This window comes from Hemitrygon akajei, chromosome 3 (assembly GCF_048418815.1).
Source record: "Hemitrygon akajei chromosome 3, sHemAka1.3, whole genome shotgun sequence".
Classification (NCBI taxonomy): Eukaryota; Metazoa; Chordata; class Chondrichthyes; order Myliobatiformes; family Dasyatidae; genus Hemitrygon; species Hemitrygon akajei.
This window is the reverse complement of record NC_133126.1, coordinates 50649930-50677314: the sequence shown is the minus strand read 5'-3', so window position 1 is coordinate 50677314 and position 27385 is coordinate 50649930. Positions and strand designations below refer to the sequence as shown.

At 42.6% G+C, this 27385-nt stretch overlaps 1 protein-coding gene across 4 annotated transcripts in view; it reads left to right on the top strand.

Annotated features, from left to right (window-relative positions):
• The window catches only part of gnpnat1 (glucosamine-phosphate N-acetyltransferase 1), a 59215-nt gene that overhangs the window by 14807 nt on the left and 17023 nt on the right, over positions 1 to 27385 (top strand). Inside the window, exons 1-2 of one of the 4 annotated variants that reach the window (XM_073039861.1) lie at positions 17433 to 17623; positions 18839 to 18917. The exons of 1 other annotated variant lie outside the window; for it this stretch is intronic. The gene's annotated coding sequence lies outside the window, so the exon portion shown is untranslated. Of the gene's footprint in view, positions 1 to 17432; positions 17624 to 18094; positions 18366 to 18838; positions 18918 to 27385 lie in introns of those variants that run through there. 2 more of the 4 variants (XM_073039860.1, XM_073039863.1) reach the window with 2 other exon arrangements.

Below are 27385 nucleotides of genomic sequence, written 5' to 3'. Positions count from 1 at the left end.
GTAATAACTGTTCCTGAACCTGGTGGTGTGGGTTCTGAGCGTCCTGTATCTTCTTCCTGATGGTAGCAGTGAGAAGAGAGCATGGGCTGGACGGTAGGGATGATGTTTTCCTGCGACAGCACTCCATATTGATGTGCTCAGTGGTGGGGAGGGCTTTACCCATGATGGACTGGGCTGTAACCACTACTAACACTGTAATGTTTCAATTAATTAGGCATGAAAAATATTATGTTTTCCCACTTTTTTAGTCATTGGATCCTGGGTGGGCTAGCTCACTCATACTTAAATACTTTTTTCTCAAATCACAAAAGCAAATCTTGCAACATTGTTACAATTTCAAGTTGTAACTGTTCCTATACTGTAATATTATTACATACTGCCACCTTGTGGTGTATTTCAGAATATCTCCCCAAATAAAAAAAATCTGTATTTCACAAGTTGATGCTGTTAAAAAATTAAGTGAAACTCAAAGACGACACGATTTTAATTTTCATCTGGCGTCCAGCTGATAGATTTTCAAAGAGGATAATGACAACTATGTATAAAGCATGCTTACTGCAGTGACACACTCAAAAGTGTTCCAGAGGCTCAATACATGAAAGAACAGTTAGACACTGAACCACACAAAGGTTTAGGGACTGAAGACCAAATGAAAGAACAAGTGAATGAGTGTGAGGGGAGGTGAGGGATAAGGATACTGAGAATAAGTCAGCAAGTGTTGAAGTGATGGAATTCAAACACTCAAAGTAGATTTATATCAAAATATGTAAGCTGCACACAACCCTGAAACTTGTCTTCCCACAGACAGCCACGAAACAAAGAAAGAAAACCATGGAATCAATTCAAAGAAAAACATCAAAACCCCAATGTGCAAAAAAAATGAACAAATCACACAAACGGCAAAATACTAGCAAAAAAGCACGGAATATAAAACACCACAAATCATCAAAACAGTCTAGGCAAATTCAGTTCAGCTCTGTGTCGTTTGTTAACTTTAGGCCGCAGAGCCAGTCCACCTCGATCAAAAATCACACAAAACAGCAACAGAAAATGTTTTAAAAACCATTATTTCAATGAACAGAGAGGTAGATCTAAAAGAGAAAATTATGAAGAATTCTTTGCCAAGAGCTGTCAGTTCTGTAGTAAGATCCATGGCTGTAGAATTATCAGAAGGATAAATTTCAAAGAAAATTTCACAAAGCCTTTTTGTAATTTAGAATGCCTGACCCAATGTGCTGATCGTTCTGAAGATCAGTCTTGTTGAAATAGTGCAAGCTACACACCTTGGATAAGTGTGCCACAGAAACCTGCAGAGCAACAGTGCAAAAGTAAATTCGCAGTTTACAATTTATTTACTTCCCTTTTAAGGACACATCCCTCCTCCAAATGCGAGGTTCATTGTATTAGGTGATATTTGATCAAAGGAAAACCTTTATTAAAGGTTGTAACAATCCAGAGGATTGAGAATAATTCAAAATCCTGCAAAGGAGGACTAAGGTATTGATAAGGGGTAGGAAAGCAGGACAGGATCTGTATAATCCAAAACATTGCGGGAAATAAGGGGGGAAATCGCTGAGGCCCGGTTGGAGATTTTTGTGCCATCCTTAGAACAGGTGAAGTATCAGAAGGCTGGAGGGTAGCTCATGCTGTGCCTTTATTTTAAAAGGGCTGCAAGGATAAACCAGGGAACAACAGGCTGGTGAGACTAACACCAATGGTGGGAAAGTTGGTGGTGAGGTAGGATCTATCTGCATTTCAAAAGACAAGAACTGAGTAGGAATAGCCAACATGACTTTATGTATGAGAATCTTTTCTCACAAAACAAGCCTAACACTAGGTGATGGGAAAGTTAATAGTGAGACAGGATCTACCTGCATTTGGAAGGACAGTGTGTTATTACAAATAGTCAGCATGGCGTTAAACATGGGAAATATTTTATCACAAAATTGATTGACAAGGACAGGGCTGTAGAAATCATTTACACAGACTTCAGCAAGGCTTTTACAGTGTAACTTTCTGACTCAAATTCCCAGAGGAATCAGTGGACTGCTTAACAGTTAGCCTGAAATTAATGGTAGGGAAACTGCAGAAATCCGTTATTAAGGAAATTGCAGCAGGACGCTTAGAAAACAGGAAGAGTCAAAACGAATTTATGAAATTTAAGAGTTAGTATGAATTTAGGAATCATGGTTAGCAAATTTGTTGGAATCTAGCAGAATAAATGGTGGCTGTCCATCACGCCCAACGATGACAGGAAACCTGTGCGGGAGAGTTTTTAAAGTGGAAAAGCTGTTGTAGTGGGGCAGTTCCACTCTCTCGACCTCAAAAGTCAGAATCCAGTGAAAGAAACAAGTGTCACGAACTGGGGTTTTCCTTGGTTGCAGTGGATGGCCGTGACATTATTCCTGCCTTGTTGTGCCCTTCGCTCTCCACAGAGCATAGCAGTGCTACCTTCCTGACCATGGGATCTCACTGTATATCTCATCCGCCCAGACCGCTAGAGTTGGCTTCTCATGCTAGGACAGGCATGTCCCTACCCCACCAGGGTATGAGGCCACTGGCTACCCTCAACTGGTTTAGCCTCCCTGTCGAAGCAGTGTTCCGGGCTGTGGCGGCTGTCAGGTGCAAACAACTATTTGGAGCCACAGGTGAGAGCTGAGTGTCCAGTAGGGACAAAAGGTGAGTGAGCTGCCCAGAGTGGACAGGACGTGCCCCTTCACCAGAGGTGCTAACCCTCCCTAGATACCCTATACACACCAGCAGAATAAATAAAGCTGAATCAATTATTGTGATGTATTTGGACTTTATTTAGTAAACGAAATTAGAATGCACAGAATTCAGGATATTATATAGGTATGAATTGAAAATTGGTCATCGGGTAGAAAGAATTAGTATTCTTTTGTGTTGGATAGCTGCAACAAGAGGGCCCCCATGGGTACCTGTGCTTGGGCCCCTGTTGTTCACCATCTAAATGAATAATTTGCATTAGACAATCAAGTGAATTATATCCAAGTTTGCAAATTATGCAAACATGGGTTGTAGTATGGGCTGGGAAAGGTTTGGGAAGCTGGGGCTGGGTTAACCATATGGATAGAGATACAGGCGATGGAATGTCATGTGGAAAAATATCAGGGTCATACATTTTGTTAAGGAAAATAGAAAGGCAGATAATTTTTTAGAAGATGAGAAACTGAAGCTATTACTGTATGGAGGGACTTGGATGTCCTTCTACATCAATCACCAAAAGTTGAACATAGAACGTAAAACAGTAGAACATAGTACAAGTCCTTTGGCTCACAATGTTGTGCCGACCCTTTAACCTACCCTAAGATCAATCTAACCCTTCCCTCACACTTCACCCTCCACTTTTCTTTCATCGATGTGCCTTTCTAAGGGTCCCTTAAATGTCCCTAATGTATCTACCTCCACCACCAACTCTGGCAGTGTGTTCCATGAACCTACCACATTCTGTGTAAAGAAAACCTACCTCTGGCATCCTCCTGTACTTTCCTCCAAACACCGTAAAGTTATGCCCTCCTTATATTAGCCATTTCCACCCTGAGAAACAGTGCCTGGCTGTTTATTTATTCCTCTTATGATCTTATACACCTGTATCAAGTCACTCTAAATCTCCTTCATTTCAAAGAGAAAAACCTTAGCTCACTCAACCTATCCTCATCAGACATATACTCTCTAATCCGGGCAGCATCCTGGTAAACTTTCTCTGCACCCTCTCTAAAGCTTCCACATCTTTCTTATAATGATCTAAACTGAACACAATATTCCAAGTGTGGTCTAACCAGTCTTCTATAGAGCTGTAACATTTCCTCCTGGCTCTTGAATTCAATCCCCCAATTTATCAAGGTCAATACCCATGCACTTTCCTAACCACTCTATTAACTTATACGCTACAACTTTGTAGGATCTATGGACGTGGACCCCCAAGAAACTTCTGTTCCTCCATGCTGTTAAGGATGAACCCTGTATTCTCCTTACGTTTGATCTTCCAAAGTGGATCACTTTACAGTTTTCTGGATTGAACTCCGTCTGTCACTTCTCTGCCCAGCTCTGCGTCTTATCAATATCCAGGTGTAACCTGGATATTGCTGTTCTGTAAGCAAGCCAAGTCTGAATTCATGCAGCCAAGTTTCCCTGGATCTCATACCTCCTGATTTCCTGAAATGATTCAGTCAGGCCTGCGAGGCATGACCTGCCCCTCACAAAGCCCTAATCAGGGCTTCTCCAAATGCTCGTAATTCCTATCACTAAGACTCTTCTCCAAAAGTTTGCCCATCACTGACATAACTGGTCTATAATTTCCAGGGTTAATCCTACTCCCTCTCTTGAACAAAGGAATTAACGTTTGCCACCCTCCAATCTTCTGATACTGCTCTTGTAGGCAGTGATCATTGCCAAAGGCACTCCAATCTCTTCCTTCTTTCCCATAGTAACCTGGGGTATATCCTGTATGGCCCATCAACTAAGATATCCTAATGTTTTTCAAATTTTCCTGCAGATCCTCTTTCCTAACATCAACACGTCACAGCACATCAGCCTGTTGTGTGTAGACTTCACATTCGGCATGGTCCCTTTCACTAGTGAATACTGAAGCAAAGGCCTTCCCTGCCTCCTCCAACACCAGTCAAGTATTTCCTCTTTTATTCCTGGTCGGTCCTACTCTCTCTCTAGTCACCCTCCTGTTCTCCATGTACACCCAGTGGCCATTTTATTAGGTATGCCAGTGCACCTTCACCAACTTGCTCCAGCCTTTGAGTGAACACTAGTTCCCATCCCCCTGCCAAACAAGTTTAATCCCTTACCAACAGCTCTAGTAAACCTGCCTGCAAGAATATTGGTCTCCCTCATGTTCTGGTATAATCCAACCTTTTTGTACAGGTCATACCTTCCCCAGAAGAAATCCCAATGATCAACAAGTCTGAAATGTTGCCCCCTGTACCAATCCTGCAGCCACACATTCACCTGCCACATCATCCTATTCTTACCCTCACTAGTGTGTGGTACAAGCAGCACTCCAGAGATTACTATCTTTGAGGTCCTGCTTTTCAGCTTTCTACCTAGCTCCCTCAATTCTCTCTTCAGGACATCATCCCTTTTCCTGCCCATGTCATTGGTACCAATATATACCACGTCTTCCTTTCTCTTTTCTTTCTTTTCTTCCTTTCTTCTCTTTCTTCCTTTCTCCTTTCTCTGTACCATGCTCACCTTTCTCTTAAGAGTGCTGTGGACCTGAACTGAGACATCTCTAACCCTGGCACCTGGCTTACTATCTGGGAGTATTTTTCACATCCACAAAATGCTCCCCTAACTATTGAATCCCCTGGTTCCTCACTTTTCCCCCTTTCCTCTGAGCCGTGGAGTCTGACTCCGTTCTAGAGAAATGTGTACTGCAGCTTTCCCCTGCTAGGCCATCCTCCCAAGAGTATCTAAAGTGTTAGACGTGTTATTGAGGGGAAATGGGATAGCATTCTAAAAGGGGAGGGTGAGCAGACAGAGTCATGGTACGTATTGGTACCAACAACACACCACACCGACAAACTGTTAGTTTGGAACATGCGAGGAAATCAGCACCCAGAGGAGACCCACGTGGTCACAGTGAGAACGTACAAACTCCTTACAGAAAGCTGCAGAGATCAAATCCCTGTCTTACAGATGGCACAAGCATTATGCTAACCACAGCATTAGTGCGCCACGCAGTGCCTTACAGTGCTGCACCCACAATACCATGCATGCCTACACTACCATGCCGCGCCAGGATTACCCCATGTGCCATGCCCGCACTGTCGTGCCACCCTCTACAAATCTGGCTTCATTGGCTTTCCCTGTCGGATCCGTGTTGTGCCATCATTTGCCCAGAACTCTACCTCTCACCCCTGCCCCCTCCCTGTTCTCTCACCCAATTAAAATGTACCTCGTTGCAAACACTTTGAACACACTGTGAATTACTCCTCCTTTGGTTTGGTGCTTATTTTCTGTAAAAAAAAGCCTTGGATTGCTTTTTCCACCTGAAAGGTGTTCTCATAATTGCAATTTGTTTAAGCAAATGAAAATAATGGATTCTGATTTTAATGCATTTTGAAGATGACAAGCTCATATTTCATGATTCCAGTTTATGATTAGTAATGCCAGATCTACGTTACTTTACACACAAATAGCAGTTATTGTGGAAATAAAATAGAGCAATGTATTAGCTGCATTTGCTCAGTTACGGTTATTAAAGATCCAACTGATTGTAGGGCTCACTACAGTAAACAGAAATTGCTGCACAGGAAGTAGTTCAAGAATTATATTTTGTTATGAACAAAGGAGACCATATGACTCATAAAGTGAAATCAATCATAATTGATTAGATAAATGCCTCTGTGAGTAGGGTATAGTGCTCAACAATTTCCTCTGTCACATCCTATGTATATTTTCTGGATGTGGAAAGGATAGATAGTATGTTTTAACAAGTTGGCCCCACTGCAGATAATGTAAGAATGGAGATGGTGACTGCCAGAAAAGGCAGTAAGTGCATGGAGAAAGTGCAGGAGACACTCTCAAACAGGTATATCGTATTAAATACTGTTTGGTTACCTGTGGTGGTTGGGGGTGGGGGGGGGGTGGGGTGTTGCAGGAGACACTCTCAAACAGGTATATCGTATTAAATACTGTTTGGTTACCTGTGGTGGTTGGGGGTGGTGGGGGGGTGGGGTGTTGCAGGAGACACTCTCAAACAGGTATATCGTATTAAATACTGTTTGGTTACCTGTGGTGGTTGGGGGTGGTGGGGGGGTGGGGTGTTGCAGGAGACACTCTCAAACAGGTATATCGTATTAAATACTGTTTGGTTACCTGTGGTGGGGTGTGAATCAGCAGCAGTAGCCAAGTTCGTGGAGTATGTGGCACCACAGTTGGCTCTGATTCACAACGGGGGAAGGAAAGTCTAGAAGAACAGTAGTTATGGGGGATTCATTAGTGAGGGGAGCAGACAGATGCTTCTGTGGCTGAGAGCACGATTCCACAATCGCGTTGCTCTGGGCTGAGGAATGTCTCCGATAAGGTAGATGGTGCACGAGAGACGTCTTTAGGTAACTCGGATCATTGGGTTTGCTTCTGGGGTAGGTGGGACCAGATCAAGGATGAGGAGTACAGCTGATCTGCAGGAGGACCAATATCCTTGTGGGGAGGTTTGCTCATGCTACTTGGGAGGGTTTAAACTAACTTGGCAGGGGGTTGGGCAGCATAGTAGCAATACAGTCAGTGGGAAGAAAAATGTAGTTGTTAATTTTAGCAAATCTAGTGGGCAGACGGAGAGAGGCAGGTTAGGGAGCATCAGAGGACTGGCAGGCTCGAATACTTTAATGCAAGGAGCTTTATGATGAAGTAAGATGAAAATGAAGACTGGATCAGTAATCATGGAAACTGAGCTGAGGGAGGGACCGGTTCCAAAGGAGAAGGGCATGGAGGTAGTGAATTAGGGAGGGGCACACTGATCATCTGGATTAGATCACTGTTAAGGAGGAGATGTTGGATGTCTTGTGCCACACATGGATTGATAAATCCCTATAGATGCTTGAGATCTATTCCGGGTAGCTATGAGAAGCAAAGGAAAAGAAAACTAAGGCCCTGCCAAAAATTATTGCATCTTTGTTAGCCACTGGTAAGGAATCCGATGCCTGGAGAATTGGCTATTTTTTTTCCTTAATTTAAAAAGGGAATCAGGAATAAGTCAGGTAACTATAGGGTGGTGAACCTTACATCAGTGATAGGGAAATCATTGGCAAAACTCCTAAAGGGGTGGATTTATAGGCATTTGGAAAGGCAAGGGCTGAACGGGGGTAGCCAGTATGGAGAAAATCTTGTCTCACTAATTTGACAGAGTTTTATTTTGCATTGGTAAGTGGGTGATATTATTGATATGGTCTTTAGTAAAGTAGTTGATAAGGTCACACTTAATAAGCTGGTTCAAAAGACAGAGGTACAAGGAGTTCCATGGGAGCTGATTTTGATCCAAAATTGCTTTAGTGATAGGAGGTGACAGTAGTGGTGGAGGAAGTTTTCTGATTGGAGGACTGTGACCAGTGATATACCACAGGGATTGGTGATCTCCTTGTTTGTAATGTATATTAGTGACTTGCACGTGATTGTAGATGTAATGTTTAGTAAGCTTGAGGATGACTTGTGAATGCTTTTGTGAATATGAACTGTTATGTCCTTTGACATAGAAAGTTGGTAATATTGTGGATATCAAGGAAGGTTATCTGCAGTTATAGTAGGATATAGATCAGATGGAAAGGTAGGGGAAGCTTTAGCGGATAGAATTTAATCCCAACAATGCAATTTGATACATTTTAGAAAGACAAATGGATCTAGGTGCAATATTGTTGATGGTTAGGTGCTAGGGCATGTTGATGAACAGAGGAGCTTTGGAATTGGAGTCCATAGTTCCAACATAGCAAAGTAGATTGGTGAAAAAACACCCCACATTGTACAGTAGACCTCAACAGGCAACATCATTGACAATAGCACAGCCATTCCCAACGAGTTTAATGCATTCTATGTACATTTGAACAGAAGGGGATTGAAATGTCACCACCCAATTGGACAGCCACCAGTGCACCCGAACCCACAGTCACCCATTTTGGGCATAATTTCAGACTTCGGAAGAGTGAATTCAGAATATGTCATTCTTGTCTTGATAGCTGGGGATATAAATTACAAAATACTGGTTAAGCCACACTTGGGGTATTGTGCAACACACACAAAATGCTGGTGGAACACAGCAGGCCAGGCAGCATCTATAGGAAGAAGCACTGTCGACGTTCTGGGCCGAGACGCTTCATCAGGACTAACTGAAAGAAAAGATAGTAAGACATTTGAAAGTAGGAGGGGGAGGGGGAAATGCGAAATGATAGGAGAAGACCGGAGGGGATGGAGTGAAGCTGCAAGCTGGAAAGGTGATTGGCAAAAGGGATACAGAGCTGGAGAAGGGAAAGGATCATGGGACAGGAAGCCTAGGGAGAAAGAAAGAGGGAGGGGAGCACCAGAGGGAGATGGAGAACAGGATGAGTGCTGGACACAGAGAGAGAAAAAAAGGGGAGGGGGGACAAAAGATAAATATATCAGGGATGGGGTAAGAAGGGGAGGAGGGGCATTAACGGAAGTTAGAGAAGTCAATGTTCATGCCATCAGGTTAGAGGCTACCCAGACAGTATATAAGGTGTTGTTCTTCCAACCTGAGTGTGGTTTCATCTTGACAGTAGAGGAGGCCATGGATAGACATATCAGAATGGGAATGGGACGTGGAATTAAAATGTGTGGCCACTGGGAGATACTGCTTTCTCTGGCGGACAGAGTATTGTGTGCAGTATTGGACACCACACTGTAGGAAGGTAAGGGTTGTGCTCGAAAGAGTACCGAGGAGATTCACCAGGATGTCACCTGGGATAGAGACTTCAGTTATGAGGAGAGATAAGATAGGTGGGTTTGTTTTCCCTGGGGGTGAAGGAGGCTTTGGGATGATCTGAGAGAGCTATGTATGATTTATAGAGGCAAAGAAAGGATAAATAGTTAGAATCTCTTACCTATAGCAGGGGTATCAAAAGTAAGAGTGCATAAGTTTGAGAGGAAAAAGATTCAAAGGGGACTTGAGGAGAAAGACTTTTGCACAGTGTGGTTAATATCTGGGAATGCATCCAGAGGAGATGATGGAATTAAAAGACATAGAGATAAACACTTTAATAGGCTGCAGACAAATGGGATTATTGTAGATAGATAAAAAGGTCAGCGTGCACATGATGGGTCAAGGAGCCCGCTTTGGTGTGAAGACTGCATGCATCTGGCTTATTTTATTTTATGTAAGAATTTATGAAAGATCATTTAGGATTGTGGTAGAGTGCTACATTCAATTCCTGTGCAAAAAGCTAGTCTTGGTATAATTTTCATTATCAATTTGGCATGATATTAATGCTCAGTCTTGAGAATGTCCTTTAATATGCTGCCATGCTTCAATGTTTCATGTATGAGAGTAGCATATCTTTCTACCTTTTACAGTCGAGTGAGTGAATCGGCCTTGGGTCAGTGAGGAGTACAGGAAGTAGTGTTAGGAGCAAGGGAATACTTGTCCAATAATGAAATGCCAACTTGGTAAAAGACTAGATATGTACTAAATAGCATGCAACAATGTTAAGCAATCTCACAACCAAGAGGAAGAGGTTCCAAGAACATCCCTGTCCTTTAGAAAGCAGGAGCTAGCACGTTGGTACTAAATGTAGGATGAAGAATTCGACACTGCAATTAACTACTTCCTGAGGTCCCAGCCACCAAAGAAGCCAATGTTCAGCAACGTCAATAGACTCCGCATCATATCAGGAAAACGCTAAGAAAACACTGTATATTGCGAAGGTTGCAGGACTAGTCAATGTCTCATCTTTGTTTCAGTTCTAGCTTGTAGCCAAGCTGTTCTGGTACATTATCACACAGCCATCTATGGTTACTTGTGTGCCACTTACAAAATGAACTGCAACCATAGATGCTGAGGGAGCTTAGCTGGTCAAGCAGCATCTCTGAAAATGAATAAAACAGTCAATGTTTTAGGCCAAGACCAAGGGCCCGAATTCTATTTCTCTTTTCATTGCCATGGATGCTGCCTGACCTGCTGAGTTCCTCCATCATTTAACGTGAGTTACTTTGGAGTTCCAGTATCTGCAGACTCTCTGGTGTTTACGATTTGCTGCAACCACAGATACTGGAGGGAACGAAAGTATAGGGTGGTGCCAGTCCACTGAGTTGGTCTGTTCAAGATTGTATCAATCTTCTTATTCAACTGGGTGGGTGGGGACTATTCCATCATGCTCTCGCTTGTGCATTAGAAATAGTTGAACCATTCTGAGGATTCAGGAGCAACATACACAAGATACTGGAGGAACTCAGCCAGGCCAGGCAGCGTCTAGGAAAAGAGTACCGTCGACGTCTCGGGCCGAAACACTTTATAGCAGGACTGGAGAAGAAAGCTGAGGAGTAGATTTAAAAGGTGGGGGGAGGAGAGAGAGAAACACAAGGTGATGGGTAAAAATTGGGGAGGGATGAAGTAAAGAGCTGGGAAGTTGATTGGTGAAAGAGACAGAAGGCCATGTAAGGAAGAAAAAGGGGAAGGAGCACCAGAGAGAGGTGATGGGTGGGCAATGAGAGGGAAAAGGGGATGGGGAATGGCGAAAGGGGGGGGGGGGGGGTTGGGGAGTATTACCGGAAGTTTGAGAAATTGATGTTCATGCCATCAGGTTGGAGGCTACCCAAACGGAATATAAGGTGTTGTTCTTCCAACCTAAGTGTGGTCTCATCACAGCAGTGAAGAAGGCCATGGACGGACATATCGGAACCAGAATGAGAAGTGGAATTAATTTGGGTGGCCACTGGGAGATCCCAATTTTTCTGGCGGACAGAGCGTAGGTGCTCAGCGAAGTGGTCTCCCAATCTACTTCGGGTCTCACCCATGTACAGGAGGCCACACCGGGAGCACCAGACACAGTATATGACCCCAACAGACTCACAGGTGAAGTGTTGCCTCCCCTGGAAGGACTGTTCGGGGCCCTGAATGGTAGCGAGGGAGCAGGTGTAGGGAAACATGTAGCGCTTGTTCTGCTTGCAAGGATAAGTGTCAGAAGGGAGATCAGTGGGGAGGGATGAAAGGACAAGGAAGTCGCGTAGGGAGTGATCGCTACGGAAAGCAGAAAGTGGTGGGATCCTGTTGGAGGTGGTGGAAGTTTTGTAGAATTATGTGCTGGTGGGGTAGTAGGTGAGGGCAAGAGGAATCCAACCCCTGGTGGTGTGGCAGGATGATGGGGTAAGTGCAGACATACATGAAATGGAAGAGATGCACTTGAGGGCTTCCAGGTGGGGCGACACTTCACCTCTGAGTCTGTTGGGGTCATATACTGTAACTGGTGCTCCCGATGTGGTCTCCTGTACATGGGTGAGACGCGACATAGATTGGGAGACCACTTCAACAAACACCTATGCTCCATCTGCTGGGAAAAGCGTGATCTCCCAGCAGCCATCCATATTAATTCCACTTCCCAGTCCCATTCTGATATGTTGATCCTTGGCCTCCTCCACTGTCGTGATGAGGCCACACTTAGGTTGAAGGAACAACACCTTATATTCTGTTTGGGTAGCCTGCAACCTGATGGCATGAACACTGATTTTTTAAACTTCCAGTAATTCCCCCCACCCCTCCCTCCTTTACCATTCCCCATCCCCTTTTCCCTCTCTCACCTTATCTCCCTGCCTGCCCATTGCCTCCTTCTGGTGCTTCTCCCCAATTTTCTTTCTTTCAAGGCCTTCTGTCTCTTTCACCAATCAACTTCCCAGCTCTTTACTTCATCTTTCCCCCTCCAGGTTTCACCTATCACCTTGTGCTTCTCTCTCCCCTTCCCCCACCTTTTAAGTCTATTCCTCAGCACTTTTCTCCAGTCCTGCCGAAGGGTTTTGATCTGAAACGTTGACTGTACTCTTTCCCCGGCCTGCTTGAGTTCCCCCAGCATTGTGTGTGTGTGTTGCTTGGGTTTCCAGCATCTGCAGATTTTCTCTTGTTTTTGTTGAAGATTCAGGAGTTGAATTACTTGCCACAGGATCTATGTGGATGGTCAATGGGGACCTCAAGCTGTTGAGAAGAAGGTTCTCAGTCATGGTGAGAACCTTATTTCTGACTTCTTTAGAACCTCCAGAACATCAGCTCCAAGTCTAACCAAGCCAAGGAACTGGTTCCTTGAGCAGAAGAACTAAGAAGCATTGGAAAGAGTCAGCTACTGAGAACTGCAATGTGAAGAAACACCATTTTCCAGGGTGTTTTAAACGCAAAGATTTCAGAGAAGTTTGACTGCAACACCTAGCAAGTCTGAGGTTATGGCAATTTGCTTAAACAAATTTGTTAGAGCACACAGAAATAAACCAAATCTGCCATGATGTGACAAAATGAGGAAGTAGACTTGACCTACTTCTGGAACGCAGTGTTCTGTGGAAAATGTACAGTCGACGTTTTGGGTCGAGACCCTTCATCAGGTTGGAGAAAAAAGATGAGAAGTCAGAATAAAAAGGTGGTGGAGGGAAGGAAGAAATACAGGGTAGTAGGTGATAAGTGAAACTGGGATGGGGAGGAGTGAAGTAAAGAGCTGGGAATTTGGTTGAGCTGGAAAAGGAGGAATCTGATGGGAGAGAACAGAAGGCCATGGAAGAAAGGGAAGAAGGGGGAGATGGATAGGTAAGAAGATAAGGTGAGAGAGGGAAATGGAAATGGGGAATGGTGAAGGGGATGGGGGGAAGACAAGCTTGAGAAATCGATATTCCGGTCCTAATACCGTAAATGGTCTCAGCCTGAAACATTGGCTGTTTACTCTTTTCCACAGATGCTGCCTGGCCTGCTGAGTTCCAAGAGCATTTTGTGTGTGTTGCTTCGATTTCCAGCATCAAGAAAGATTTTCTCTTGTTTCTGGTTAACCGGCTTCTGTTTATTTTTGTGTGTTCTAATATGATAAGGATGGGAATTGTGCCACTCTACGTTTTTTACTCTTCCTACCTGTAATGTCTATCACACCAATAACCCCGTGAATTGAAGAGGTAACAGTAGATTAGACAAAGGACAATTAGTGGATAGTATTTATTTAGATTATCAGACAAGGTATCCCACAAAAGGCTGCTAAACAAGATAAGAGCCTATCGTGTTAGAGGCGTGATAAAGGATTGGCTGACTGACAATAGGTTGAGAATGGGTATAAAAGGGATGTTCCTATTAGTAGAAACTCTGAGCTAAGCGTACAGCTTCAGAATAAGGGGTTATTCCTTTCGAACTGAGATGAGGGATCTGTGGAATTTGATACCATGGAGGGTTGTGGAGACCAAGTCATTGGGTAAAGGGATTAAAGGTTACAAAGGGATGGCAGTTACAAAGGTTACAAACAGAAAGTGGTTCAGAAATACAAATAGCCATGATTTAATGGTGGTTCAGACTTGGGCTGAATGGCCTTATCTTGCTCTTATTTGTATGGCTTTTTTGTAAATTGACCAGCGTCCTCCAACTCTGGCCCCTTAGATATACTAAAATATATTTGTTATGCTGTGGGTGTCATGCCTCATATACATACATAAAATCCAGAATTGCATTTTGTCCCTCTCTTTCCTCCTTCTAAGGTGCTCCTGGAAACCCAATTCACTTAGCGATTGATCAATTGTCCAAATGACTCCTTGTAGGTTTGGAGGCAAAATTTGATTGTCATTGATCTCTTGTACGTTGGGCTCTCATTTTTATTGAAGGTGCTATCGGTACTACAGAGTGTTGTTGATATAGTCATTAGCAGTGGTCCTGCTAATATGATCTCCAGGTAAGATTTAAATTTTTAGGAATGGATTTGACAGAAGTAGTTCAGCAAATGGTGCTGGTGAAGAAATGTATTTGATAAGGAAATGGAGTAATATATTCTATCCAGTGCTCACGGTGTGACCTCCTGTTTGTCGGCGAGACCTGATGTAGATTGGGAGGGTGCTTCACTGAGCACCTACACTCTGTTTGCCAAAACAGCAGCCACCCACTTCAACCCCACTTTCTATTCCCAGTCCGACATGCCAATCCACGGCCTCCTCTACTGCCACGATGAGGCCACACTCAGGTTGCAGGAGCAACACCTTATATTCTGTCTGGGTAACCTCCAACCTGATGACATGAACATCAATTTCTCGAACTTCTGATAATTGCCTCCCTCCCTCTCCTTCACCATTCCCGATTCCCATTTCCCTCTCTCATCTCATCTCCTTACCTGCCTATCTGGTGCTCCTCCCCCTTCCCTTTCTTCCATGGCCTTCTGCCCTCTCCTATCAGGTTCCCCCTTCTCCAGCCCTTTATCTCTTTCATCAATTGATTTCCCACCTTCAGCCTCCCCCTCTCCTGGTTTCACCTATCACCTACCACCTTGTACTTCTTCCTCCCTTCCCTCCACCTTATTGTGGCTGCACATCTCATTTTTCCAGTCCTGATGAAGGGTCTCAGCCCCAAACATTGACTGTTTATACTTTTCCTGGCCTGCTGAATTCCTACAACATCCTGTGTGTGTTGTTTTGATTTCCAGCATTGCAGTTTTTCTTTTCTTTGTAATTGAATGGGAAGCCTTGTACCTGCTTCAGGTTAAAAGGCTGGAATATTGTAAAATGAATCTGAGATAACTCATAATAGATATTTGTCAGCAAACTGAAGTAAGTTTCTTACCTTTTATAAAGGAGGTAGCAATCTAAAAAATAGGGATACATCAAAGAATTTGTTGAGGTTAACAAATAAAATGATTTAAAGTTTTTATTGTAATTATGTAATTTGAAGTATTTTTAACCTTAACATTAAAATATTTTGAATGTCTTTTTTCATTCCGTTTTGATAATGTTTTATTGTTTCTTATTTTTTCAAAAGAAGATAAAGGTGTACGCAGCAATTTCTTGAGCTATTGAATTCCTAAGCATCTATCAATGCCTCATCAGCCTGGTCTGTCGACTCTACATGAGTGAATTTGGTCTTGTGGATCCGAACCGGCTTCTATCGGGCATTGGAGAATTGGAAGAGTGACTGCCAATGACAGTACTCTGTAAAGATTCAGGCCAATAAATTCAACTGTTTTATACAGTGGTATCAATGACCTGGATGATAATGTGGAAAACAGATCAGTAAATTTGCAGATGACACCAAGATTGGGGGTGTAGTGGTCAGTGAGGAAGACAACCAGAGCTTGCCATGGGATCTGGATCAGCTGGAAAAATAGCCTGAAAAATGGCAGGTGGAATTTAATGCAGACAAGTGTGAGGTTTTGTACTGCGGCAGGACAAACCACAGTAGGACTTACAAAGTGAACGGTAGAGCATTAAGAAATGCAGTAGAACAGAGGGCTCTGGGAAAAGGGATCCATGATTCCTTGAAGGTAGCATCACAGGTAGATAGGATTGTAGAGAAAGCTTTTGGCATGTTGGCCTTCATAAATCATAGTATTGAATAGAGGAGTTAGGGTGTTATGTTGAAGTTGTGTAAGATGTTGGTGAGGTGTAATTTGGAGTATCGAGTGCAGTTTTGGTCACTACTTACAGAAAAGATGTCAATAAGATTGAAAGAATGCAGAGAAAATTAACAAGGCTGTTGCCAGGACTTGGGGACCTGAGTGATAGGGGAAGGTTGATTAGGCTAGGACTTTATTCCCTAGAGCATAGAAGAATGGGGGGGGGGGTGTTGTTAGAGGTATAGGATAAATGTAAACAGGCTTTTTCCACTGAGATAGGGTGAAATCAGAACTAGAGGTCATGGGTTAAGAGTTAAAGGTGAAATATTCAAAGGGAACTTCTTCACTTAGAGAGTGACAGGAGTGTGGAACAAGATACTAGCGGAAGTGATGGATGCAGGTTTGATTTCAACGTTTAAGAGAAATTTGGATAGATACATCGATGGGAGGGGTATGGAGGCCTATGGTCCAGATGTACGTCAATGGGACTAGGTAGAATAATAGTTTGTCATGGACTAGATGGGCTGAAGGGCCTGTTTCTGTACTGAAGTGATCCTTGACTCTATGGTTCCACCACTCCAAGCTAACAACCATAGTTTTTAAAATTTTCTTGATCACCCCTTTACCATTACTCCAGCATGCCTTTTGACGTATAATCTTTTCAGCCTTCTACCCTAATATCTCATAGCCTTAACATTTTAAAAAAGAAAATCTATGTCTGAACTTTGCCTAATTCCGATGAAAGCTTATTACACCTGCTTCTCTTTCCCTAGTAGGTATTTTCATTTCAGATTTCAAGTATATGCAGTACTGAGATTTTGTATTAAAACCCGCTCTTTCAGCAGCAGCAGCAGGGGGATTTAAAAGGCTCAGGGAAGCCGTTACGGTGCTGCCCCGTTTTGTAATGTCATACGCTGTGAAACAATAGCATCCTCACATTGGTGCAGTTCCCTACTGGCATAAAATCAAGTCTTCTGCTGCATTTTATGCCTAATACCAGAGGGCATGCGTTGAAAACGAGAGGGGGTAGGTTCAAGGGGGATGTGTGGGGTAAGTTTTTTTACTCAGAGCCCTGGATGTCTGGTATGGTGGTAGAGGCGAATACATTAGAGGCTTTTAAGGGACATTTGGATAGGCACATGGATGTAAGAAAGGTGGACGGATATGGACATGGTGTACGTAGGCGGGATTAATGTTTGGTGTTTTTTTTAAGCTGGTTCGGTGCAATATTGTGGGCCGAATGGCCTGTTCCTGCGCTGTACTGTTCTACGTCAGCCTGCCTGATATATACTTAATGGCTAGAATTACCAGTCACCTAGGTATTTATTTGCAAAGTTGCACTCCAAGTTTCGTGACGCAAACATTACACACACCAGCTTGCTCAGCTGCATCAGTATGTGCATGTTACCATCGCCCCCGGCAAAGCGGAACAATTCCGGTCGCACCGCGGCCGCCCCGGGCTCGCCTCACGTTCCGCACTGCGTCATCACGTCGCTGCCCGTTCCCGCCTTCCGCCACGTCAGCGAAGGACGGTTAAAACTCCTCCCGTGGGCCGTTCGTCCGCATCGGGAACCGGCGGCAGAGCAGTCAGCCTCGGGAGGGTGAGTGTGCTGCCTCGGCAGAGGTCCCGGTGCTTCGTACAGTCTCAGCAGCCTGCCGCTGCGGGTCTGCCGCTCCTTCCCCGGTTGGGCCGCGGCCCCGGGAGCTCCCCCCCATCGTTTCGAGTCGGGCTGATAGAAAGTTGCGCCAAAGTTGGCCTGTCGGTGGTGTCCCGCCCATTAGAACCAGGCCTCTACAAACCATAGCCAGAAATAGTGAGGCTGTCCTGGCTCCCCCTTGCCGCTAAGCCGCCGGGCTGTCACCGCGTCCCTGGCCTGCCTGGTGATGCCTAATATCACCGTTTCACTAGCCCTGGGGTGTCACCGTGCCCCTTGTCCTCCTGACCCGTTTAGTGCTTTTGCCCTGCCATGTGTCACCATGTCCCTTGCCACTCCCCCCCTCCCCCGGTACTCCTGACCAGCTGTGCTGTTGTGCCCTTTGACTTAGCAAGTGATCTTGGCTGTCTATGCCCCCCTGGCCTGCCGGATGCCAGGGTATCACTGATGTTAGCTGGGCTTCGACTGCTGGGTGGCACTGTGTCCTTGCCCCTGACCTGCTGGTAACTTCACAACATTCCTCAGCCTTGACACCGCTGTGTTGGTGTGGCGACTATCCCAGCGGGGCAGAGCTAACACAGAACCTAACTAGTGGAGTGTGGCTGTCTTGGCATAGCAACTTGACCAGGCTGTCTTGGCCTGGTGTGCTGTGACCCATGGTAATGGAATGTGAATTGCATGTTCTCAGGTAACCTACTAGGTGACTACTTTTAACATGTGTAAAAGGATATTATTGTATGTTTACTGTAGGCAGTCGTGTAAAATATGCTTGAATATAGCTTTCATTGTTTTCCCAATGGTGGTGATCCTTAGAATTAGTCAAAGGCTGCTCTTTAGAATAGCTGCACTTATGAATTAAAATCACATTAAAGGGTTTTTCTTAGTGTAATGAGCATATTTATCTTGTAACTTATCAATAACAGTTTGGGGGACCCAACATTTTTTGTAGTGTTTGTCACAGCTGGTTAAACCTGTTGGTTAACCCAAGGGATGTTTCAAAGTCAAGAATGAAGTAAAAATGTCATTTTTGGCTTTTTATTATGTGTAATAAGAATGAAGCAAAGAAAATAGAACAAAGAAATCATAGATGTCGTGTACAAAAACTAGCTAACTAGAAAGACAAAAAGGTATTCCGATAGTAACAATTACCTTATGAAATAGCCAGGTTCAATTGGTGTGATACCTGCTACAGGAAAAACTAAGAAGCTTCTAGAAAAATACAGAATTGGCTATACTGCAGGTACTGGAAATTTTTCTGAATAATTATACACACATAGGTAATTATATAAAAATACAAACCAGCAAAAGTGAAATTAAACTATGAGAAAAAATAACACTCTTACTGTTTAATCTAACAAATTCAAATGTGGGGTCAATATTTTATTTCCATGATTCCTGGAATGAGTCTAAATTGACATAATGACAAAGTGTATGAGCACAATCCTCAGACTTTTTTGGTTGTTGACAGTAACAGTGCATTTCTCCCTGATTCAATGTACATGTGACAAACAAAGCTGATCTTTCTTTTAAAAATGTTATGGTGTGTTGGCCTTTAGTTGGGGATTGTTCAAAAACCATGAGGTAAATTTGCAGCTCTATAAAACTCAAGTTAGGCCACAGTATTCAGTTTAGATCAACTCATTATAGAAGAATGGAAGTTTTAGAGAGGGTTCAGTTGAACTTGCTACCTGCATTAGAGGACGTGCCTACAAGAAAAGATTTGAATGAGCTAGGATTTTTTTTTAAGCAGACAGGAAAAGAGGTGTATAAGACTGTGATGGGTATAATTACAGTGTACAACCAACACCCTTTTTCCCAAGGCAGCAGTGACTAATATTAGAGGGCATCTGTTTCAGGTGAATGGGCGAAACTTAAGGGTAGATATCAGAGTAAGTTTTTTACATAGAGAATGTGCTGCCATGGATGATGGTAGAAGCTGATACAGTAGGGACATTTAAGAGACTAAGGCACTTGCATGTAACATGGAAGGTTATGGGCTATTTAGGAGGGAAGGGTTAGATTGATCAGGGACTAGGTTTATAATTTGTTTTCTTTTTGTATTTGCACAATGACTATTTGTCAGTCTTTGTGTATAGTTTTTCATTGATTCTGTTTTTTTTTTGCTCTGCTGTGAGTGTCTGCAAGGAAATGAGTCTCAGGGTAGTTTGGTGTCCTATTGTGGAAGAGTCTGAGGGCACAACCTCAGAATAGAGTGGCATCCATTCAGAATGGTGATGAGGAATTTCTTTAGCCAGAGGGTGCTGAATCTGTGGCATCCATAACTACAGATGGTGGTGGAGGCCAAGTCATTGAGTATATTCAAAGTGGAGGTTAATGGGTTCTCAATGAAGGGTTATGGGGAGAAGGCAGGAAATGGATCAGCCATGATGAAATGGTGGAGCAAACTTGATGGACCAAGTGGCCTCATCCTCCAATATCTTATGTCTACATACATTGATGATAAATGTACTTTGAATTTTGAATTTGTGAAGAGAACTTAGGAGGCTTCAAAGAGAGAGAAATAGGTTAATTGAGTGGGCAAAAATTTGACAAGCAGAAGTTAACATGGAGGGGAATGTGTAACTATCAATGTGGATAGGAAAAATAAAATAAATGTAGGCAGGGGTCTCCCCCTCTCCCCCTCTCCCCCCTCTCCCCCTCTCCCCCTCTCCCCCTCTCCCCCCTCTCCCCCTCTCCCCCTCTCCCCCTCTCCCCCTCTCCCCCTCTCCCCCTCTCCCCCTCTCCCCCTCTCCCCCTCTCCCCCTCTCCCCCTCTCCCCCTCTCCCCACATGGGGCCTCGGGTCTGGGTAGTGTTGTGGAATAGAGTTCAAAGTGGCCCTTAGAGATACCATCGAAGTGGAGTCATAGGTAGATATGTGGTAAAGAAGGCTTTTGGCTCGCTGGCCTTCAAACTGAGTTTGGAGTATAACTGAGGTTTTGAAATTAATTGATACTGGTTTATTATTATCACGTATGCCAAGACACAATGGAAAGCCTGTCGCAGTTTTTATAGTTGTTTAGTTTTACAGGTCACTGGTGAGGCTGCATTCAGTTGTGTTCAGTTTTGGTCGCTTGCTGTAGGAAATACAGGAAGTCCTTGAGTTACGAACGTCTGACTTAATGACAACTCGTACTTACGAACTGCGGAAGGAGAATGCTGTCCGCCATTTTAAGTTGTTGCCGTTGACATTGTGTTGAGTGTTTAACTTTGTAACTTTGTATTTGGCTTAAATTTTTCTTAGTTAGATTCACCCTGAACCCCCCCCCCAGTTCCGGTTGGCTGGTGGCACAGTGAGATCGGCGCTGGGCTGGAGAACGGAGGTTTCCAAGTTCAATTTAGTGACAGACCGCTTCCGTGCTGGGTTGATGTTGATCCAATGACTCCCATACCAGCCGTGCCGGGTTGATGTCGAACTCGCAACTCGACCTCATTAAAAAATAAACACTGCCACCTCCAGTTTAAATTCCCATGCAGAATATTGTGGAGGATCAAGTACCCAAACCCAGCACAGCCCCCACTTGTCCCATTCAGCCTGTCTCAGTGCAGTGGTCCTTAGGACCCAGCGGACCTCAGGAGCCGGCGGAGCTCGGAACCCGCCGCCCACAGTGTTTCTGTTCCATTGACGGGAAGCGATCGCGATTGAAAATAAAGTGGAAATAATAGTGTTTGGAAAGAGGTGAAATGCCATCAGTCATTGGAAAAGCGTTAGGCTACAGTCTGTTAACGATCAGAACAATTTTAAAGGATAACGGATAAAGTGAGAATAATGGAGCATTTGAAAGGCCCTGCCCCGATGAAAGCTACAATTATTACTAAGCAACGCAGTGGTTTGATTATTGGAATACATACGTTTCTTAAGTGTTATATTCATAGAAAGGTAAAATATATACTATACACTAAGACAAACGTTTGACTAACTGATGCTAAATAATACCAGATGTACTTGTTCTGACTTACGTACAAATCCGACTTAAAGACGGACTCGGGAGTGGAACTCATACGTAACCCGGGGACTGCTTGTATATTAGTGAACTAGAAATGGTGCAGAAAAGATGTCCAAGGATGCTGCCAGGACTTGAGGTACTGACTTGTAGGGAGGGGTTGGACAGGATAAGACTTCATTCTTTGAAGCGTAGAAGACTGAGATGTGCAGGGGTCCTAACCTTTCTTTATCCCATGGACCCTACCATTATTGAGGTATGTAAAATAATGAGGGGCATAAATAAGATGAATGCACTGAGTCTTGGGGTTGCAGAATCTTGAACCAGAGGGTCTAAATATAAAGTGAAAGATTTAAAAGGAACTTGATGGGCAATTTTTCTACACAAATGTGGAAAATGGAATAGGCTACAATACAACTTCTAGAAGATATTTGGACAGGTACATGAATAGGGAAGTTTTAGAGCTGGGATTCCCAACCTTTTTCATGCCATTGACCATTATCGTTAAGAAAAGGACCCTAGGTTCAGAACCACTGGTTTAGAGATATATGGTCCGATCCTGGAAAATGGGACTAGCTTAGGGTACCAAGTGAAAGGCAATTAAATGATCACATCCCTTGAATGAGTTTTTGGAAATTGTATAACATTCATAAAATGATATTTTTCATTTGCATAATTCCTTTTTTCCTTTTCTGCCTTCATATTTCTTGCCTTCTACTGGCCCAGTAGCTGTCATTGCAGCAGGAGAAAGACAGCAAGTATTCCTCGTAGGAAATCATTCACATGTGGGTACACTACCGTCGTCCTTGTGCTATATTTGCTGTTCAGCAGCCTTAGTATTTGTAGTGTCACTTGGTGAATCAAGTTACTTGAGAATGCGAGCAAGCAATTATTTAATATGGGATAGCAATGGAAATCATGCTTTGGATTGGTACAGATCTAGCATTTGGAGTTGAGTGAGTTTGAGTTGGAGAAGGAAGGCTGCACTTCTGAAGCAATTAATGTCAAATGTGGTAATAGATGTTTCAGAAAGATTGAGCACTCTTGCAGAGAGTTTGGAGGCAGTTCTGTGGAGTTTGTTCCTTGCCTTTGAAATTATGTCCTGGAAAAAGTGACCAGCTATGTAGCTAATAAAAAGAGTAATCCCATGAGTGCATTCATGTTCTTCCTGAGTACTTTCACACAATACAGACCACTTTTTTAGTAGAATAGTAGGATTGTTAGTCTCGACCAAATAACAAAAAGCTTACAAAGTGGAGGACAGTTATAGGGTTGATGGTAATAGACTTTTGTCTTCTCACTAATGTCTTTATAATTTCCTCTCGTGCTACCTAGTATCCTAGTGGTTAAACCTGTCTCTGCAAAGGTAGAAGTGAAGGTGGATTACCTAAATGAACCAAAGCCTGCATAGAGAGTTCTGGAAACCAAAATAAATGGCCTTAGCTGAAGGGAGCCACCTTTATTCTGAAAATCCAGATGAAGGGTCTTGACCTGAAATGTAAGCTGTCTGTTTCTTTTAGTGGATGCTGCCTAATTCCTGACTTCCTTTAGCTTTTTGTGTGTTGCTCCATTATTCTTAAAATCCTGGTTCAGGAAACAAAGCAGGAACTAAGATACAGAATACTGTAGTTGTCTGAAATTAGAAATAAAGACAATGTTGTGTATCTCATGGTATTAATATTTATTTATTTTCCTCGATATCAATTCCACAATACTTGGGCAATCTGGTTATTTCCCATAACACATTGGATGTAGATTAAATGTAACAAATGTAATCAGTTCAGCTGCATATGATTTGTGACTTGCTTAAAACCTTTTATGTACCTTTGCAGACATAAGAAGCCAACAGATCTTTACACCTTAGACACAATTTCCACTTGTACCACAGGAATTGGTTTATATCACCAACGCCAGCCATCAGAGTTGCAAATAATTGCATATTTCGTATAACCATCTAGAGTCATACAATAACTCTGTAAATGTTGTCACTGATAGTTACACTGCTACAGATTTCAAATGTTCGTACACGAGTTCTGATGAAGGGTGTTGGCCTGGAATATCGAGTGTTTATTCATTTTTGGTCCAGATGACACCAGCATACAATGCTTCCTTGGTTGCCATCTTCCAGATAGCTCACAAAATTGTCTTATTTTACTACTTTTACATCTATTTTTCATATTAAATGTGTTTCTGGGCCTGTTGGTGCTTGCAGTTTGCAGATTATTTGAGTGATCCAGCACTTTGCATTCTCCAAGAAGATTCTGGGAAGCGAGCTCGTACTCAGACGACTTCGATATTTGACTCCATTTGCCAGTTAAAGCATCCATTAATTGCTGATTAAAATGTTGGAAGATTGATACATCAAGGCAAATCCAGAAGGCGAGCGAAGGTTCAGCACTTCCTTTTGATCGCTGCTGGAGAAGGAGTCTGTGAGCAGCCTGTCACTATGTGGCTCACTGTGGCAGGCGGGTAGGCCTCTCTGCCTCGTGTGATGTCAGTGATATTGGAGGATGGTATCGCAGTTTTGCATTTATGGATTGGACTATTGCGTTCATGGACTGTGGACATTTATAGACTTGTGGTTTTATATTATGTTTTTTATCACCCATTCCTTTTTTGTTTTATTGTGCGAGGGAAAGGTGCTTGGAGTTGATGTTCCATTAGCTTTTTTGTACAGGGGAAGGATTGTTTTTGGGGGGGGGGAGGTGGTTCGAGGTTCCTGTTCTGTTTTGTGTGGGGGGGGAGGGTGTCTTGGGGGTTGACAATCAGGATGTCGTTCTGTAAGTGGTGGGTTTAGTGTTTTTCTCTGATGGCTGTCATATTTTTGTTTTGTGGCTATCTGGAGAGGACAAATTTCAGAGTTGTATATGGATACATGCTTGGATAATAAATGAACCTTTGAATCTTTGATGCTTGACCTGCTGAGTTTCTCCAGCATTTTGTGTTGCTTTTGATTTCCAACATCTGCATAATTTCTTGTGTTCATATTTATACACTTGATTTTGAATGCCAGTGAATAATGGGAGAGTAAATTACGTCAGAAGATTCCGGATTTGAATTCCCCAGATCTCCAGTGTGTGTGTTACATGTACATTTGGACTATGGATGATGATTGTTAGAAATGTTTAACTGTGGTGTTTTTATGTTCCTTGAAGGATAAGGGAAAAATTATGAAAACAAATTAAACTTCTAAGAAACTTTTACTTATTAGTCTCATTCATACTCCTAATACTTTATTAAGTTTGATTTTTGCTCAATTAATTTATTATAGCACTCTAGTAAAAAGAAACTATTACAACTGTCAGTCACAAACTTGTCTTTTTGTGCATTATATTACTCCATTATTCTGGAAATCCTGGTAAATGAAACAAAGCAGGAGCTGTGAGATATGAAACACTATAGTTGCCTGACATTAGAAATTAAAGAGAATTCTTTGTGTGTCTCTCAGTATCCTGATAAAGTTTCTAAATACAAGTTGCCAATCACTATGATTCTGCTTAAACCACTCACAACCAAGTGCTGGAAGTTCAAGCATAGTTTGTTTAGAAGTGTCCTAAGTAAATCACTCATCATGAAAATTCTGTTATATTTGATATTATCAACTCTGAAATGTTCCCTCACGATTGGCACTGATTCACCCTAATCTATTTTTGTAGAATTACAGCTTTCTTCACAATTGTAAGTTTTACGTGCTTTCTCTCCATATCACTTTGAACAACACTATCTTTGATCTTTTCTCCTGGGATATAAAGTGTGAGTGTATTAAATTCATAATAATAGTGCATAGAAGTATGTGATCACACCCATGATTCATTTCAATAGAAGTATAGAAAAAGTAAAGGTTTTGATTATCCATAACTGGGAGAAATTGAGAGTTATGATAAACTGGCACAAGAGGAGTGAAAGCCAGTATTGCTTAGCTTGACTTGCTGAGTTCTGGCAGAACAGACTCAAGGGGCTGAGTTGTTTGTATGGAAATTTCATTCAGGGTGAAGTCCATATTGACTTAAACTTGGAAACATTTTAATTAAATTCAGTTGTTTTAAAATTGGCAAAAGGTGTTTATAGAAAATATTTTTAGTGCAACCGGTAACTGAAATGAACTGTTAATTTTTACGTTAAAATACACATTACAATAGGAGAATAATTGAATTGTGTTGAACTCAGTCAGTGTATTTTGCATTTGCAGTATGTCAATATATTGCCATGTTCCAATAAGTGTGGAAAAGCAAAAACGACAAGATTAAGGAACTTTGGTTGTCAATTTAATGAGGACAAAGGACTTGTACAGGGCAGGTATAGACAAATGGGATCAAAGGATTCTCTTGAAGAACAGTATTTTATAACTCAACTATAATATGCAACTGTAATATTCTGTATGCAGTAAATAGCAGGGATCCAAGAGATGTCCATCTGTATACCAACCTTGAGTCCAAATTCCCAGCTCATAGTGAAGAAGACATTTGGAATGATTGTATTCATTGGCTGAGGTGTTCATTGGCTAAAAGAGTTAAGCTGTCATATTGTAGCTGTGAAAACACTGGTCGGGCTGTATTTGGAATATTGTGTACAGTTCTGGTTGCCACATCACAGAAAGATGGTTAGTGTGCAGTATAGATCATTATAGAGATTTATAAAATTGGGCATAAAAAGGGTAGATGGAGTATTTTTCCTAGGATGGAGGGTCTGAAGTTAGAAGGCATTGTTTTAAAGGTGAATGGGAGGGTTTTTACACAATGCTGGATGAGTATGAAGCATAATGCCAGAGGAGATGATAAGACAGATACGGTACAATGGAATACATAAGGGACATTTGGATAGCAACTTGAATTGGAGGGATGTGGTTGAATGAGATTAGCATAGATGGATATCATGGTGGTCCCTTTCTGCTCTGTGCAGCTTTATAGCTCTATTGTAAGAGAAAGGAGAATCCTAAAACATTCTATAATAAGGAAAGAGGGGAATTTCCTTGAAAATCAAATTGGTAATCTTTGTAAGGCCAGGTGGCAAGTGAAAGGTCCTATGTGAATATTTGACAGTGGATTTACAAAGGAGGAGGGCAAGGAAGGAGGTGAGTTCATGGAGGGGTAAATGGATAATCTGGAACAGGTGCATATTGAGAAGTGTCTTTTAGATGTTACAGACAGATTAGAGTTGATGAGATGTATCCCATGTTTCTTCGGGAAGCAAGGGAGGAAATAGTTGCAGCTCTGAAGGAAATGTTACCATCTTCAGCAGCCACTGGTGAGGTGCTAAAAGACTAGAGGCTGCAAAGTCAAACCACGGAACAGCCTTGTGTTGGTAGCAGAGAAATTATTGAAGAAAGTCCAGCAGATAGGGTTGGCTAAGATTTCTGTACACTTGCAAAGGCAGGGATAATTAGTGTGGATCTGGGCAGGTGAAATCCTGCCTCATTAGTTTGGCTGAGTTTCCTCGAGGTAACAAATGAGACTGAAGATATGCCAATAGATGTTGTATATATGGACTTTAAGGCATTTGAGGAAGTCGTGTTTGGTAGGCTGACCCTGAAGATTAAAGTACACAAGATTGGATCCAAAATTGCCTTTATGGTGGTAGGTAGAAGACAATAGTGGAAGGATGCTTTTCTGATTGAAGGTCTGAACAATGGTGTTTCATAGAAATTAGTTAATGATAAATTGGACTTTAATGCCAGAGGTGTGATAGGTAAATATATTTAGAATATAATGCAGAAAAAGGTCGTTCTGGCCTAATGAGCTGCACTGCCCAGCAACCCTCTTATTTGAC